Below are 18,982 nucleotides of genomic sequence, written 5' to 3' on the forward strand. Positions count from 1 at the left end.
TATAATACCATCTACCCAGTGGGAAATTGTTGATGATTTGTCCATTGTGTCTTGTAGAACAAATTTTAATGAAGGAAAAACTTAATATACTGTGTATAAAGGCCAATCAGTATTGTAGCACTGCAGCTGGCTTTGTGTGGCATACTTGCTTAAGAACAGACATAGTTCGACTTCATCTGTTGTAAATAACAAACTTTTATATTGGAGAAGTATCAGGAGTCTCAAGTCAAACTCTGTTCTGTAAGACGATCAACGTTCTTTAGTGCACAGGGTACTATACTGGTAGCAGATGGGAAAAACAAAAGTTGACAGTCGTAGCTGGAAGACTGGGATAACTTCTGGTTTTTCTCTCATAGCAGCTGGGACTCTAGAAAGCAGGAAAACTGCAATGAAGGCTATGGAATGAAACAGACAGAAAAGATGAAAGGGAAAATATGCCTAAACATACAAATTGCTGAGAGTTGCCACCTCTTTTTTTTTTTCTGGTTTTTTTTTTTTTTTCCTCGCACTAAATGTACACAATTTCTATAGCACAGGAGCCACACAGGCTGTGAAAGCAACTGTTACTATTTCAAGGCAGTGTTTATTAATACTGTTTTAATTTAGCTTGGTTTTGTCCCATCCAAGTTGCAGCATATTACTTGATGAGTAGAATAGATAAAACCTTTCTTCTCTTATTCTGAAGACAATGAAAGGAAATATTACTTATTTTCAATTCTGTCGCTTCAAGAGGGAAGTAGTCCAGTGTGCACTGTTTAAATATTATGTATGATATCCCCTTTAAGAACTCCTGCGATAGCTGTTGGCAGAACATTCTGATGCAGATGAAGAAATCCTACCATGGAGACTGCAGTTTAAAACGGAGCAACCAAAGTCTGCTGCTGAAAGAACTCTTGCTATTTCTGTCAGTAGAGACTTTGCACTGTGTCAGCGGAGCTTATAAAGTCTGATGAGCCACATCAAAGCTGTAAATCAGTTGGTAGAAGCTCTAGTGATACATCAGTTCTGCAAAGCCTTGTCAACTCAGTCTTATGCAAAGCAATTGCCATCTTAATGTGTGTTGGAGTGTCATCTTCAAAGAGTTGAAAGCATTTTTTCAATAATAGCGTATTTTACATTTTTAAAAGAAAACTTCATTTTAAATGCCAAGTGTTGTCTAGAGATAGACTTTGCTGCGTTGTTTTTCAGTTTCCTCCTTATCCACTGAAAATGAATTATAAAGGTGTAAGAGCTGCAGAAACAGAGTTGTGTGTAACTTGTCACCAGAAAGAAACCATGGCTGTCATCTAGTCCTGAAATGCCCAAGTTTCATCCAATTTTTACATAAGTTATACTAAAAATAACACTGTTTTACTCAACATTTGGAAAACTGAAAGAGAAGGTTTTTTTGGGGGGTGGTATGTGCATTGTGATTGTCCACCTTTTGCAGCCAGCTTAGAAGACTTTGCACAATCAGGCTTGTAATGTCAAGGAAACAGTTTGCTGAGTTTATGCTTTATTTGTAATAGATACTAGAAGTGCAGCGACTGCAGGCAAGAGAGCGTCTTTGTAGTTTGCTTCATAGAAAACAGTGGTTTATATCCTTATTTTTTATCAAGCCACTTACTGATTGATTTAAATCACAGCTTTTTTGCAGTTGTTTCTTGCTTTCTAGATCTTTCTTTTTAGTTAGATGTACTTTAGCAAGTCAAGATATCAATTCTTAAGATAGTGGGAGTAGTAGAACTTTGCTATCTGAAGGACTGAGCTGAGGAATGAGAGATGATGAGATCCTGCCTGTACCACTGACTCATTGTGGCCTGAGGCAAGGCTTGTCTCTCTTCTTAACTGTCTGATGAAGATGATACTTGTCTTGTGGTGGTAATTGTTAACATGTAAGACAGTTAGTGGTATTGGAGAAATGAAGTGTTTGGTGCATCTGAGAAGTAAGTAAGGCAGAGGCTGCTAGCTAGAAGAAGATAAAATAATTTTGTCTCATTTCCAGAGCAAGACCCCCTGTGTTCTGAGGTTAGTACTGTGCACAAGTAAACTCCCTCTTTCAGAGGTGTAAATTTTCTCAATGTAGCATGTGATTTTTTTTTAATATGAGAGTAATATTTTGCAAGTCTGGTAACTTCTGTTGTTACTTGACAAAACTTGTGAGCAAGCTTGAGCTCATGAGCTCTCACTGAGCACAGTAAGATGGTTATGTAACAGGAGATGACAGCTATAGTGCTTGTGAAAGGAAGGAACTCTATGCCACATGTGAGGCCTGATGAGAAGAGCTCTACTCTTTTCTTCATGTACTGAGTCTTCCTGACATACTGTTTCCTTCCAGTTGCTCCTAGTATTGACAGAGTTGATCTAGAACATCTTTTGAGTGTCTGCTGCTTTGGCAGTTCTGATTAGGATGCTCTGACCAGAAATTAAAATGAATGTTTTCAAGACTTTTTTTCAAGGAAGCAAGTAACTGATGACAGACGGTTGTCCGCACCGGCTTCATAGTATATTCCTAATATGAGTTCAACTTCCAGATCCTAAAAAAGGCAATTTACTTGTGCTAAGATCTCTTCCTTAGCAAATTCAGATTGTAGCTGTTGGATAAAAATCTTGTTTTCTGAAAAACAGGATTTGTACTTCCCTTCCACTCTGGATTTCTCAGAGTGCATTTGGAATGTGACTGAGGTCAGAGGGTATAAAAACAAGGTAGATTCACTTTGTCTGACAATTAATTTGTTAGTTGTGTTACGCATGAAGATCCAAGTCATGTTCTTCACAGGAACATGAGGGCATTCAGGGAAGTGGTGGCTTGGCAGAAGCAAGCCGTTTGAGATAGGCTTGTGTTTGTGTGCCTCGGGTTTTTTTATCTTTGTGGGTGTAAATTTGCTGCTTGTATTTAGGTATCACCTAGCATGGTGGGTTCCTGTGTTATGATGAGAATTCCTAGGTGAAATAAGTACATAGTTAAAGCAGATGGCTTAGATGAGACTGTTGAGAACAAAGGAGACATTAGCAAAGTGGTGACAGCATGGTGGAGAAGAGTAGTGAAATATCTTTAATCATACCTTGCTAGCACATGGCTTTATCTTTTTTTTTTTTTGCTTCTTTAAAGGGATCAGGAGGGTTCCGAGATGGTCTGCAATGACTCACTTGAAGTCACTTAATTCTCCAGTATTCTGCGGGTAGAAAGTACATCCTTCTAAACTCTGCTGACCTTCCTTTCACAGTCACAGCAGTTTTCAAGAATGGCCTATTCATGTGAAGCAAATAATTTCCCTGTGGCAAAGAGTGTTGTTTCGTAGCTTCAGGAAACCCAGTGCAAAGGTGTGAGACTTCCCTTGAGCTGTTTCTTTTAGGTTCCTGGCATTCTTGCATGCTCTTAACTTGCAAAGTACTTGATATAGGAATGGGAGACTGAACATAAGTTCCATGATGATAAGAGTAGTCAATATACTAATTTTGAATTAGTTACCTGGAATGTTCTGTGATGGCTAATGGCACCTTCAGCACTAATTAATTGTGCATTGTCTGTGTTACCTGGTTCTGCTGCTCTGTTTTTCTCTGCTAAGGCTGTTTTTCTAATTCAGATTTAAAAAAAATAAAAAGGAGTCTGTGTGGGACCCTGCTCCTCTGAAATGTCCTTAATTTGGAAAAATAAAAGAAAACGCTATTTTCTGATATCTGGAAGGGATAGGATTTTTTTCTTGCAGAAGTCCAGTCTGGTATGAAAGCAGAGGGCATACTGCTACCTTTTGCTTGCTGGAGCAAGAACAGAAAGGGCAATGTATAGTGATTAGATAATAAGCTTGATAAGGAGTTTAAGTCTTTAAATTCTAACAACATATCTGTATGGGTTATCTTGTCCAAAAGATTTTAATTTTTTTTTTCTTTTTCATGAAAATGAGAAACATTAAGAATGGGTATCAGCCTTTTCTTTATGTGGAATATTAAGTTCAAATCTGAGTGTAGGGAAAAAGAAATCTTTATGTGCGAAATCAGAATCAGCAATGCAGGTAGGACAAATACCAGAAACTGCTTCCAAATTTCAGAACTACCTGCTGGATAGGTTCCTTTCATTGCTTCAAGTGATACCTGCCTATTTTTGCCATTAAAGGTTCTAATGGTGTAGGTTCCTGAAAGGAAATGTTTATTAGCAAAGCACATTTGGTTTCTTCTAAAGTTGTTAGAAGAACGGGATGCTTTGGTGTTAAAGCATTACACACCAGAGACAATGCACTCCTCTATACTGTGAAACTTTTTAGCGTCTGTGTTGGAAATCATTGTAACAACTTAAACTGTTGATTTGGTTGATAACGACTTTTAGGTTGAGATTTTTTTTTTGAGACCCTAACCTTTGAAGATCTACAGAGTGCCTGGACTCAACACCACACAGACTTCATATATTTTCAGCTCCCTGTTGATAAGCAAATTTCTCTGCCATGAGACTGCAAGAACAAATGATCAACTGTGGTAAAAGGAACTTCCTATGAGCTAGTCTAGCTTCTTGCTTAAGCTTTACTACTGCTGTACATGAAGTTTTATTTGGAAAGACTTTTTATTTTAGAAAAGTTTCTAGCACCCAATCATAATTGCAGTGTGTGTGTGTAAAATGTAGTTCTGTAGGATTATCAGGGGACTTCACCATTAAGAAAGTACATATTTTGCTTTGTCTTTTAGTCTAATATGCATAATTTAAGCTTTCATCACTGTATATTGTTACATATTTCCCAGACTGGAAAGTAGTTCTTGGATTTTTCGTCTAGCATAGAGGAGACTTGAAGACTGAGTCGTCCCTTTTCCTTTTTAGAATAGACTAAATAGATCAAACTCTTCAGGGATTTCACTTAAAGGTCAATCTTCAGTATTTTCTTTTTTTTTTTTTTGCATTTTTTCATTTTTTTTTTCTTGAATGAGATCTCATTTTAGTCTTCAAACTGTGTCTTTCAGACCCGGTCATAGTATTTCACTAACAGTTGCGTCAGTAATACAACACTTTTAATCCTATTTACTATTGTCTATTTATATTCTCAAGGATGAAGTCAGCCCTTTTGACCTAGCAGCATGGAGCTTTTCTGATTCAGGTGGGAAAACAGACCAGACTCATGTATTTAAAATTGCTATACAGGGGTGTCAAGTCTGACCTATTGTAAAGACCACCATGTGTGTCTTGGGTCAGCTACTGCAAGTACATACTGCAGATATTTTGTTGTTGTTATGTTGGTTTTTTGTTTGTTTGTTTTCCCCAGATGTCTGGAAGTAAAACAGGTCTTTCTGAATTAAACGGCTTCAAAATATTTCACATACTGCCATTCCTACTTAGCCAAAGAGATCTGAATTTCATCTAGGCCTGTTAATAGCTTTGTGGAAACCAGGTTCTGTTATTTTTGCATAATTGTCTTTTTCAACTACTTGTCAATTTACCCTGTGAGAATTTAAAAAATTTTTTTCCTCCCCTCCATTCATAGCCACCACCTGATTAGATCTTTTGTTGGCACCACATTACTGTCTTTGGCTGAGCTCTCTTCAAGTCTTTACAGGATCACTTTCCTTACACCTCTTTGTGGATTAACACTGGTGTTCCACTTGAAACACCACCCAAAAGACTGACAGTGCCAACCAAGGTAGTGGTGGCAGTTGCTGGGAAGGTAATCACCTACAAGTTAATGAGATGCAATTATGGTTGTCCTTTGTACACTGGTCTCTGATGCCTGTCAAAGGTGTCAGCTGGTTTGTCACCTGAACCTGCTTGATCATTCATGGTTTCATATTTATTTGCTGACAGCCGTATGGTTTCATCCTGTGCAGCTAATCCTGTTTGCTGTGTATTGATGACCTGTCCTCTTAGTTATTTGCTACTCCTTCTGACTTCTGTTATATGAAACACTGAAAATGTCCCTACCAGCCCTCACTAGACTTGGCTCATCCTGAGTTTTCTGCATCTCTTATGGCCAGTGACCAGTTGATCTGACACTGTTTTACTCACGGTATGAAGAAACTATCTATCAAAAGCCTGCTAGAATTCTTACTTTAGCAGAATTACCATTTTCAACTACACTCATAAAAGGTCTGTGTTTCTGGAGGGATGAGTTTACATCTATTTTGGTTAAAAACAAGTTGAATTGGTATATAAGCTTATTTTACTGTCTCATAATATGGAGCCTAGAAGGCCTCAAAGACCTTTCCTTGTTCACTTAGGAAAAGGCATGGCTTTCTTCCAGTGCTGCAGAGCTTTCCTGATTTTCTTTCATTTCTTCTAATTCAGTAGCATTGTTAAAAGAAATAGCTGTAGGATGGGAGTGAGGTGGAAGAACCTTTAGAGCAAGGATATTATATTTTTGGAAATGAGGTGGTGCTTTTTTTTTTGTTTAGCCTTTGTTTGTTGGTTTGGGTTTTTTTGTTTGTTTGTTTGGGGTTTTTTTAAGCTTCAAAGTGTAAGTTGTCTTTTTCAATAACCTGAGTTAGGAATGTAGCTGCTGCTGAACTGTTAAAAGCAATAAAATTGGTACATAGACATAGGAAAGCTGACATTTAATAACATATAGTGCAGAAGTGTTTGTAAGTAATTGAATTGGGTTCCTGCAATGTTAGGCATGGTACAAAATACTAATTCCTGCCCTTGAGATCTGTGTATAAGCCAGCCAAAACCAAGGTAGTTCAAGCAAGCATAAACAAGCAGAGTGGTAAATGTAGTGGGGCAGGTGTGTTTGTAAAGCAGCTGGTTTGCTTTTTGGTCTTAAGTGTGGATTAACTTAATGGAAAGAGGTGAAGGCGAGTTGCAGGGGAGCGGGAAGGAAAGGTGGAAGTACTGTTGCAGTCCGTTACAGGGAAGCTGGATTTGGAAATAATGGGGGAGAAATCACATCTGGCATTAAGAACCAAGTTGTTGCTTCTCAGTCTGTTTAGAGAGAGGGCTGGAGGAGGAAGAGGAGTGAGGATCAGGGTAGCTCAAAAGGCCAGCAACTTCCTTGCGGTCTAAATGACTACAACAAGAGATACACTCCTTCTGTCCTTTGGACTGTGAGAGCTGTTTCCCCAGCTTTGTTTACTCTTCAGTGTGAGCTGTGGCAATAAAAATATTTACAGTAATTAGAAAAACTAATCCTTTATGAGAAGCAGAGGCAGTGATTATACCACTTACTCGTCGTCCTTATGCACTTCCTGGTGCGATGAAAAGCAGTTGTTTATATGTGTGGTTCTCTGACAACCCTTTCTTCATTCCCTTGTTCTTTGGTAATTGAAAAACAAATACCTTCTCCCCTGCTTATTTTACAAATGACTGCTTAGTGGTAAGGATGTTTCTGAATATCTTACTTTAACTGAGAGAGGTTGATCAATATGCAGTGTTGAAGGACGTGAAACTGAGTTTTCTGTTACTCCTGACTTGTCACCTAGCTCCCACATTGTCAGCAGTGAACCTGGAAGTACCAGTGTTCTGTAGGACATGGAGATTCCCTTGGAACCTCTCCTCTTTTAAGGGACCTGCAGCTGAATCACAGTTGTCCCTCTTGTGGTGGCTGTGAATCATTATAGCTTTCCTAATGATGGAGCACTGGTCTCCTGTGGTCTGCTGTAATAAGATGGGTCACTGAAATATTGTCTAATCGCTGTTGAAATATCTTAAAGTAATTTTCTTATTTAACTTACTTATTCTAAAAGCAATGCTCCTATTTGTTACCTGTTACTTACAGTATATCTGGTTCTACAGCATCCCTTGCTGTAGATGCAGATGCTGTGACCTTCAGAGGAGTAAAGCATGTCTGCTCTGACTGTGTTGGGCTTGAACAGTCAAAGTCTTATTTTCCTTTAACTAAAATGGTAATTGTTCAGAGTTCAGAGACAGAATAAGTAAGGTGTCATTTGCTTTTCTGTAGGTTTGTAGGTCTATGGAATACACACGCTTTTGATATGAGCTGAAGTTGGAACCTTTATAATTCACAGAGGCAAGAAGATGATTGTAAGTTGAGGATGTCTCAAACTAAGGAATTGAAGATCTGCCTCCAGTAATAGCAGCCATCAATGTTTTAAAGGCAGACCTATTACCCCATATCCTTGTGAACCTGATTTTACCCCAAAATGGGAGATTATAGATGTTAACACTGGTGGAGTTGAAAGCAGTGGCAATGGGTGGGGTTTCAGAACAGACTTCACTGGTGTTTGAGGGCAAAGGTGATCTCATCTTGAAAGAGGAGCTTTTCTTCCAAGCTGGAGGAATGGTTTTAGTGTAGGTAATTTCAATGAGGGAATTTAGTATTTCCAGCTCTGAAATGACTGAGAAGTACATGATCCATATTTTATTGCTTCTGGGAGAAATACCCTTTCTTGTTTCACTGTTCAGTGGATGGAGCAGGCTGCTATGTGTAACCTCATAGTCCTGTGATTTCTGTGTCTAGTATTCTGTGTTTATGTTGCATCATCTGTCCTTGATCAGTGATGGAAGAAAGAAGACTCTTTCAAACACTCTGCAGTTGTCAAAAAATATGCTACAAATGCTACAGATAGCAGCTTAACACCGAGAAGAAGGGGTCTTAGCTATCAAAACTGTGAATCTCAGAGCTGCGGTGGTTTTGGAGTTTTCTCTTTTTTCTCATGCTCATACCTTAGGTTGGAGGGCAGGGGATACGAATAGCAAACAAATACATCATCACCTGAGAGGGTTTTGTGGATGAATAGTGTCTTTGGAGAAAGTACCAAATTGGGTTCCTCTCCATCTTGCAGCACAGAAGTGTGCTGTGGCTCTCCTGTTGCAGGATTGCTGCGGGGTAGGAAGGGCGTTGTAGTCAATGCTATAGGCCTTCAGTACGTGAAGGATACCTAAGTTTCTAGCAGGGAAAACACTGCTAAGCCTGGTACAGTGTTTTGCTTTTCTTCACTGTTTTCTGTAGACAAGTCTGTGCTCCTTGAAAGAGGCTACAGGAGTATAAAGGGCCCAAGACTAATTGTAACTGTAAAGCAATCTCTGGTCTGTTGTGCTGTTGGCACTAAGCTAAATATTAAAAAGTGAGCTTAACCAAGAGCAGGATATACCACCAGGGAGCTGCGGCTGTTCCATCTGACTCTTCAAATTAATTCTAGAGCTCAGAGATGAAGTTTGAGAGCAAGCAGCCTGGGGGCTCAAACAATAAATTGCAAATTGAGAAGTGATATTTTAAGAATTTTGTGACTGTAGGGGTGAAGGGTTAACATGCTTAAGGCGTGCTAGTATTTTTTTCCTTACATCAGTTTCTGCGCTGAGACCAATAAGCTTAAAACTCTTCACAAGGTATTTAAAATGAAAGCAAACTTGGAGCAAATTTATGAGAAACAAATGGATGAGGGAGTGCGGAGGTGCCGCTGCTGACCCCACAGGTGGAATGGAATGTGTCTGTTTACAGCAGCATAAAAATAACCCTGCCAGGACATGCGTTGCCTAGGCAGGAGTATCCTAAAGTCTCCTCTTAGTTTATGTTGTTCATATACAAACAATACAAACTCAATCTGTTAATCTCTGTGTTTATTAATCCAGTATAAATGGAAGTTTAAATATCTGATACTTACCTGAACGAACCAGATGGTGTCAGACTGCTGTGAGTTATCTGATGGAGATGCTAGACTGTTACATTCAACTTCCATGGCCTTGCTTTTTGGTGACATTCCAGGCTGTTGTTGTTTTTCCTCCTACTCAGTTAATACAATAGCACATTTTTGTGGCTCAGCATTTGTCAGGGCACTAAACCTATGGGCAGGGAGCCTGGAGAGCATTCAAAAAGCAGGGCATGAGCTCTTTTTAGCACATTCATGTAAGGTAACCTTCTGTATTGCTATTCATTTCATCAGAGTGGCCTCTCAGCTCAGCAGCCTTTCTACTTCAGAGAAAGGTTTGGCACATATTTAAATCAGCATTCTCTGGTGTGGTATATCAGCTGGGAGGGTTGTTTGTTTGAAATTAATAATATGGAGACTTTTGTTGCCAAGGAATAAGAGACTTACATTGGAATCAAGGTCTGGAATGTGCTAGCTTTAATGCTGCTACATTTAGTGATGCCTTGTTTCATAGGCAAGCAACTTGTTGAACAAGTTTTCCCAAGTAAGTACAATCTATAGTGTAATAAAGACTTGTGGTGGATTTCTTCCTTTTTGATACACTATCTGAAGTAGGTTTTGTGAGCCTCTTTTATAGGTAAGTCATTCTAATCTAAATTGTTTTTGTGGAAGTGCTTGGGAGTTTCCCTAGCTGTAGTTTGGAGAGCACTGTGCGCTTTGTACATGCCCTAAGCGGTATTTTGGCATGGGAAAGATTCAGATTTAGCCTGTGTGGTTTGGGTATGTTTCATGCAACTGGTTGTTACTCTTTACCTTTTCTCAGTTTGTTCCCAGATCTTAAAGGTTACTTCAATTGTCAGACTCTGATTTGGATGTTGATGTGCATATGACCATATGACTAATCATTTGTAGGTGAAGAACTTGCTGCCTGAGTATTTTCATGCTAAATGTCCAGTTAATGGAAGCTTCTCCTGTGTCTTTGCCTAGTGTTTCCACTTAAAACCCCACGTTGCCATCACTTCTGCAGACTGATTGCAGTGGTATAATTTTGTATGGTGGGAGAAATGGAATGAGACTTTGTGTAGTGATTATGGTTAGTATGGGGATTTATATTGAAAGTATTCAGTTCATGAGATTGCTGCCTGACGTGTTATCTCTGAATTTTAACATGTGAGGGAAGTCACCTGCAATTAGCAAGTGTGGAAATTGCAAGGTGAGAAGGAGATGGGCAAGGTATTGGATTCTAAAAGGATTCCGTGAGAAACAGTAGCTTAAAAAAACTCAAAAGAAAAAGCTGTTTTGGAGCAGAAGAATTTCATGGTCTGACCAACTGTGTGTTCCCACAAACAAGTATACTGTCGTGGCTGTGGGTGGTAAGGGAAAGGAACACTGGAAATTAACTGTAGAAGCGGGGGTGGAAGGGATGAGAATACCTTCAGATGATCCTGCTGCTTAACTGGTCTCATAGTGTCAAGAAACCATGGTCTGAGGAAGAACCCTTAAAGGGATCTTGTATTCAGAGTAGAGAGGCAGTATACAAGATGGCTGTATATGGAGTGAATTGACAGACATTTTGAGGGGGGATGGGGGAGCAGGACATGAGGGCAATGTTTGCATTTATTCTGTTTCAGTATTGCTAAAGTTAACCATTCCCTTGAAATTTCTTATCATTGAGGAACAACATACTGGGCATTTCATGGAGAGATCAACCCTGTAAAGGGAAGCAACCACTGAGTGAGCAATCTTTTGGAATTAGAGGGAGGAAGGGGGAAAGTGTTGCAGAGGTGAGTTGAGGAGATAGCAACCCTGTGGTGACACCATTTAAACTGCTTGTATGAGAGAAAGAGCCAGATGTAAGTCACCTCTCTGCAGAGCCCACGTGACTCTGCTTGCCTGTATGTAAAGCCAAGTGGCTGCAGCAATTTGCAAAACTCCTGTTAACATTGTTGGATGCTACTCTGAGACCTAGCTTACGTGCTTTACTGTTGAAATATTATTAAAAGATTACCAGAGCTTCATCACTGTTGACAAAACCCGTGGCAGCAGTAGAGCAGCCTAGACTGCCTAATGTATGCAACAGCATAAACATGCACTGTTTCTTCCTAGAATATGAAAAGTATGTTGTACTGAGTAACTAGCATACTTGATGTTCTGTCTGCTCTAGCTGATGTTGAACATACCAAGTGCTTATCTGTGGCTTCCCTCTATATTGCTTCAATGTGAAACTACTTAAAATATTAGTTGACTGCTTCAAAAGTTGTCTTCAAAAGTGTTAAAAGGATGTCAGTTCTAAAATAACTTCTTCCCTTACACAGGAAGATGAATTAGATTGACTGTAATGTAAAAAAATTTCTCAGGCTGCTACACTGATAACTCATTATCAGATGCAGAGGTTTAGTTCTTCCTTCCCCCTCCCTCCCGCGCAGTGAAAGTGACTTTCGGTTCAAGGGAGATGGAATTGTGGTTTATGCTGCAAGCTGTTGTATGGATGTGGAGAAATGCTGAAATAATCCTAAACATTCATGATCTATTGTAGTTTTAATTAGGAAAAATGAGACATGGGAAAGTTGTCAGCCCTTAGAAATTAAATGGGCAAACTCAGTCTGAGTGCAAAGAGCAGTAAATTTGTATTTTTTTGAGAGGCTGAAAATGTTTAGGTGTTCTAAGTATCACAGGAGCGGTAACTGTTTAACACTAGCTGTTAATCAGATATTTTTATTGTTTAGTAAGTGGAATAAATAGAAACTTTTGTATTAAAAATTTATTATTTTATTTTAAAAACATTATTTAACCTTTTAATTTATTACACTTAATAATTTATCCTATACTCACTTCTACTGTATTTTCAGTAAGCTTTTGATTTATATGACAAGATGGAATATACTTTTTTTTTTTAAACAAAACATGTGGCATTGCAGTTCCCTTTACATTGTTATGAAACTACTGATGAAGAAGAATTCAGGAAAAAAATTTGTGGGTCTTTTTGGTTTTTTTTCCCTCCTCCCATGTAACTTGGCTAACCCTTGTTAAATCTTTTGGCTCCTTGATACTTGTTCACAAAGCATACCTAACCTTCTCACCTTGTGAGAAAGTATCTCACTGGTACTATTGTTTCTGCTCTTTGCCTGCATGTCATACCACTCATTTGGTGTATGTTGATGTTGCTTCTGTGGACTTACTTCTGTCTGCGTTCCTCAGTAATAGCTGTGGAAATTGAGTGAAGAAAGACATCCATGTTTCACATGGCAGGTCTTTGGTGGGAACACTGAGAGAGGAGAGCAGACTTGTGTCTTAACCCCCACTTTAATTTTAGGCAATATAGTGAATTGCAGCTGAGATGCACTTGTGGGGTTTTTTCCTTACTGTTTAGTTGCTCCTGGTGTCCTGTACTCCTTGTGTGGTGTGTGACCCTTAATGTCTTGCATGCCATAGTCCTTTTGTTGCTTTAAGAACAAAGCCTGGGAAATCAAAAGAGATTAAACATCCTCCAGCTGACCTCTGATGATGAAGTTTCACTGCTGTATTTAGATATAAAAAGGAAACCACAAGATAATGGGACTTGGGTGGGATTTCATGTAATTTAAAAACAGCATCCAAGTCTTTTCAGTCTGTAAAAGTTATAGTCTCTTTACCATCAAGACCAATATTAAATTTAAGCTGAAATTGGTTTGAAATACCAAAGTTTCTGAGGAAGGATTCCAGAGAAAAGGTAAAATGACAGGAGCAACTCAAACCAACAAAATTTTAGTTGCACTTGCTTTTGAGTAGACTATTTCCCATTTAGCTGTGACATAAATAAGGATTGTATGTATTTGAATTTGTGTATTCTCTGGCTTCAATAGGTGTTAATTCAAGTGAGATTTTTGAGGAGCAATATTGTCATTTCTGCTTAGCTGAGAGCTCTTCTTCCTCTGCTATGGAGAGGATCAGCTATTTCTGTGTGGGCAGTGTTTGCTGATGCCGCATCTGAGGTAGCTCTGAAAATACTGAACATCAGCAGCCTTCAGCTTTTGGATTTTTTTTTTCCCTTTTAAGGTGGTGAAGTTGATCCACCACTTTGAAGTTGCCAGTGTGGTTTTAGAAATCTTGTTTTAGGTTATGACTGTGACTCATTACTCTTTTTCTGGCTTAAGAATGTACAGGGATTTGGGGACAAAATGATGGTTTATGAATGTTACAGAAGAATGTTGTCTCCAGGAAACCATAGACAAAGATTTTTAGTTGAGACACTTCAAATTTGCAGGTGGTTCCTTTTTCTTGTGCCTTGCTGAAAAAGTTTAGTTTTATGTTGGAATGAAAATAGCTTTGTCTAGTTCTTAATAAAACATTGTGCTCTGAACTTTAAGGCTGTGCTCTTGCGTAATCCAGAAACTTATGGGTGAGCAGGGCCATCCCCTCTTTTCATCAAAACTGAGCATTACACATAGGCTTTTTTTTTTTTTTTTCTTGGGAAAGGTGATTTATTTCTATTTTGTATACAGCTGCTTTGAAGTTCTGTTGCAAGCATACTTCATGCTAAACTTTGAGGTAGCTTAGTTCAGGAAAAGGAACTTTATCTGAACAGGATTTTTAGCTGCGGGAGTTTGTCAGCATCAAGGCCCTTCAGAAGACAGGCTTATCTGTCTCCAAGTGACAGATTTGCTTTCTGTTCCTCAAAACCACAACGTGTGCTGTGCAATCTCATCCGTGTTTGAAGTAAAGACATCTTTCATCTGAGCATGGAGCTATTTTGTTTAATGCTTCTGTTTTCCAGTGGTGTTTCTAGAGCAAGTAGAAAAGCGAGTGTGCAAGTAAGGAGCTGTTTTCTGGTTGAGAAGTGAACATGGGCACACTGACTTTAAGCTTTCTAACTCTGTGTAATTGTGTCGTTTTGTGTAGGCTTTGCAAAGAGGTGAAGGCAATCATTCTCAGAGAACTTTATATTGAAGCAGGTGACTTCTCATTCTCTCACCTGCTTGTTAGAGTTTAATAGTTACCTTCGTGTGCTTGAAGACTGAAGTAGCACATTATCATGTCACGTAGAGCAGTCTGCAAAGGGGGCTTCCATCTGTATCCTTTTCTAACAGCTGAAATCATATGGGTGTCATCACCTGTTGTCTTGAGTGCCACTTCTCATCACGGAGTGTATCCCCCATTGTGCATGGTGGAGGGTTGCTGGCTCCTTTGCTCCTGAGAAAGAGCTTTGTGCCATCGTGGTGGTCTCTGCAGGACAGTGTCAGCATAATCTTGGACAGCAAAATTTGTGCTCTACAGGATGGGCTAAGAAGCAAAAAACAACACTTGCAAATGTGAAGCAATATCCTTAGAACAGATCTGCCCTGAGCATCTTAAAACCCTGACAGCCTTGTGGTGCTTTACACTGGGGTGACTGACTTTGGAAATTCATATTAGTGGTAGGAAAATGGGGAAACAAACAAAAAAAAGAAACAGTGGGAGACTGTAGTGAGGAAGGGTCTATGACAGTATGATTAGTTTTGGTGTAATATTACTTTTTTTTTCCCCCTTGTATCATGTGACCTGGCATAGGGTTTGTATTCCAGGTGCTAGGATCTGTCCTGTGGCATGTGGAAAATAGTTTCATATGGCTGTGAGAATAGAACATACAAAAGGACTGATCTAGAAATAGCCAGTCTGGTCAGAGAATTGATACTCAGGATGCCTGCCTGGTATATGTCTATCCCTTTTATAAATAATCTTTAAAAAAGTGTTCTGGGGTTTTGTTTGTTTTGGGGTTTGGAGTGGAGTTTTTTGAGTTTTTTATTTTCTTCTTGCTGTGTACAGTAACCTGACCTAAGTTGCTGGATTGACAGGGTCTGTCTATATGAGAGTATTTAAACTGGGTAGTCTTATGCTTTAATGGAAGGATGGAAAATCTGTGCAAGTTGTGAAATGAAATAGTATTTGCCTCTGTAGTCCTGAATCACTGTCCAGCAAAATCTGATGCTACTTCTTCTCTTCCCAAGTTCTTCAACCTAATGAAAAGAACAAGCACCAAGTATGAAGTTCCATTTCTGGTTTTAATATCACAGATAGGGAAATCCTGAAACTGCATGGCTTGCCTTTTATGGATTTGGTCTTTTAAGGAAAGAAACCCAGGCGTGTGGAATGGAGACAGGATTTGGGGTAGAACCTTTTTTCCAAGTTTTTTTGAGGACCAGTGACTTGCACATTTAGGCACTTCTAACCCTGTTGTGTGTATAGATGGTGGTGGAAGCAGCACTTAATGCTTCAAGGGATGGGCACCCGCTAGAAAAATGTTGCTTTCTTCAAAAATGTGATCACCATTAGCTATTCACTTGTCTCTTGAACAACCTTTCCTTTCTTCAATAAAAACTGAAGTGGAAGGAATTACTTTCTTGAGTGCTGAAACAAGAGTGGAACTAACTCCTCCACTGCCAGCAAGGATTCTTTGGGAAAAAATGTCTTTATTCACAGTGCAGGCTCTTGCCTGTTTTTGCATCTACTGAAAAAGCATCATGGTCTTGATAGAGGGACTTGGTAGGGATAATTCCTGTGCAGTTAATGCAGTAGACTTGAGAGAGTTTTTCTTTCAAACAGCACACACTCCAGCTTAAATGCAAACTCATGTGGTAACTTCTTCATGGTTCTGCCAACCCCCTTCTTTGAACTTAAATACACACAAATATGTATGTGAGAAAGTACTAAGTCTCGTCTAAGAAGGCCTATAGGCAGATAAGTAGGCCAGGTTTGGGGTCCCAGTGTCTTTGAGACTCTCATGGTAGAAGAGATTGAGTTGACCTGGTGTGCGGGGCAGGCAGAGCAGCAGGGACAGACGTCCAGGCTTTGCTGCTGTTGTGTGACTCATGCTGGTATGAAGAATCAGAAGTTTCAGTGATCTTGAAAATACTGTTTGCTTTATAAATGGGCAAGAAAGTAAGTGCTTTGGTTAAATTTTTCAGAGTAGTCTGGCCCAGAGCCATGAATTTTCTTAACCAGTTGCAGGAACATATTTTTCTCTTGACGGTATAAGATAGTGAAACAACCACAAAGCTGGTTTGCCATTTACTTATTGTGAAAGATATACACATCTTACATCTTTCCTTCTACCTCCACTCCTCACCATGTAGTGAGCTATGGGAACTAGGCTTAGGATCCCAGATATGATATACTATTGCCCTATAAACCATAACACATATCTTTTTTCCAGTAAATTCTGTCTGGCCTACATCCTGTACCTTGCTGACTGCACATCCATAACCTGTGTGATTTCTCACAGCAAACAAGTCCAGAGGCTAACTTCCTTGATTGTTTTCTGTGGAAAACTTTCCATCTTAAATAGGTAAATTGAAAATGACTCCCAACAGAGGAGCTCTGAGAATGTACCCACCAGTTCAGGGAAGCTGCTTGCTTTCTTCAAATCCAAACAAAGAGCAGACAGTGTATATTTGAAAGCCTTTTTGTCATGATTCAGATCACTTGTCCTAGTTTCCAAAGCCGACTCAATAATGTCAGTTTGAGACTTACAATGGGATATGTCAGTATTTATTCTACCTCTTCTCCACTTCATAACATCCTAGTCCCATTATTTCATCCCTGCTCTTCTTCCATTGTTAAATAGCTTGATTCTGTCAGATTGAATAAGTATCTAAAGTCTGTCCACTGGAGAATGGCTCAGTTTCATCAGCAGATATAAATGCACAGAATTTCTAGAAAATGGAGCAGCACATTGTTGCTGCCTTTGTCTGTCTGTCTGTGGGCTACCCTTCTGCACAAACTCACTAAAACAGAGATGAAGTGATGAGAGCTACAGCTCCTGGTGTCCATGGGCTCTACCTTTTGTGCTCTTAAATGAGCAGGCAGTTTTGAGAGCCCAGCACCCGTGGGCTATACTTTGGCCACCCATGTATTCATATATCATGGGTGATGATAAAAGAAATTGTTTTAACTGGTGATTGCTGCAGACATGCTGAAGTAGCATGTTGCATTTTGTAAATATGATTTGGAGCTAATGAAGCAGATCAGAGAGAAGCAGTCTTTTACATAATGCCATTGCTTCAGCACTAATATGACTAATCTGTTTGGACAAATAACGATGAACTTCTGAATGGCTTATTGCAGGATGCTTGAGTAACTCGGTTAGAAACAACAACCTTTGTACTGGCATGATAATCTTTTTATAAGAACAAGTGGCTCGGTTCTCTTCAGAAGTGTACTATTTTTGTTTCAGAGCAGTGGGATGACAAGTCTTGGGATAATGCATTAATAAAATAAGAGAGAAAAAAATAAACCGAACTGCATTATAATTGCAGGCTGCAAAATGTTATTCGGATCATCATTTGTGGATACAGAAGAGAGAGGAGAATGGGACCAGGGATGCATAGTGGTGTGTTGAGGGGCAGATAAAACTGCTAGTGGCTGCCTATAGAAAGTTTACATCTTTACTAGAAAAAGTTTAAGTGTTTCATAATTCACCCCTAAACTAAGGAATTAATAAACAAAAAAAAAACCACTCTAATTTTCAATGTTGTTAGATTTTTACAGACTCTAGACAAATCTGCATTAGTTCCACTTCAAGGGGTCTGGTGACAGAGTATTTTTATATTTGATAGATTTACAGGCTTCTCTTACCTTTCTGTGTACTTCTATGTTACGTGCTGTACTAGAAGAATAGTACCAGAAGATTGAATCTCTAATGATAAAGACTGGATGTACTTTTCTCCACAGATTGGTATAATGCTGTTGGCTTGTCCTCTTTAAAATGTTACTTAAAATGTGCTACCCTGCGGTGCTGGCTAACTCTCAAGGAGAGGAGACAATAGCTCAAATAACATATAAATATGGGAGTTGGTTGTATCTGTATAATTTTAATAACTTGAAGCTGTCCTTTGTCAATAAGTGGTTTTGTGGCTTTATGCTTCTGTAGAAGCTGGGTAGGTTTTTTTAAACCCATAGCAAGACAGTATTCCAGAGACAGAGATTCTGGTTAGGTGAAAAGCATGTAGCAGCCTCAGAGCCTGTAGCATTCCCTGTTTTCCAACCTGGCATGGTCTTTGTTTCTGTCAAGGGTAAATCTGCAGCAAGAAGCTATCTGTGCCATGATGGATAAGTCTTGTACTTGATAGCATCTTTTATCTTTCAGTAATATACCTCAGAGAAATGTGTCTTAAATGTGTTCTGTTCCTCTTTTGTTTTCATTAAATAATAGATTTAGTATTGCCTTGGAGGATTATTGTCCTTTAGCTTAAGGAAGAATTTAGAAGAGTACACAAAATGGCCTTATTCAATGGGAATCTTTTAATTTGTTTAAGTTGTGAAGGTAGAGCTGAAGGTGACTTGATAAGGAATGCTTTGAAAGGACAGATTTCTTGAATGTGCTTTTTTCATCATTGCGATCTTCTGGCCAGATCTGTCTCTAAAACTGCTGCTGTCACATTTTTACCTTTCAGCAGGTTTCCTTTACAGAAGAGTTATGAACCTGTCTGATGCATCTCTGGGAAAATTATATTTCGTCATGGGGAAACTC

General features: G+C 39.1%; 1 protein-coding gene across 1 annotated transcript in view; it reads left to right on the forward strand.

The window, feature by feature from the left end:
- The window catches only part of PHLPP1 (PH domain and leucine rich repeat protein phosphatase 1), a 133,701-nt gene that overhangs the window by 38,040 nt on the left and 76,679 nt on the right, over positions 1–18,982 (forward strand). The gene's annotated exons all lie outside the window — the stretch shown is intronic.

The sequence above is a fragment of the Chiroxiphia lanceolata genome, chromosome 1 (assembly GCF_009829145.1).
Source record: "Chiroxiphia lanceolata isolate bChiLan1 chromosome 1, bChiLan1.pri, whole genome shotgun sequence".
In the NCBI taxonomy this organism is placed as follows: domain Eukaryota; kingdom Metazoa; phylum Chordata; class Aves; order Passeriformes; family Pipridae; genus Chiroxiphia; species Chiroxiphia lanceolata.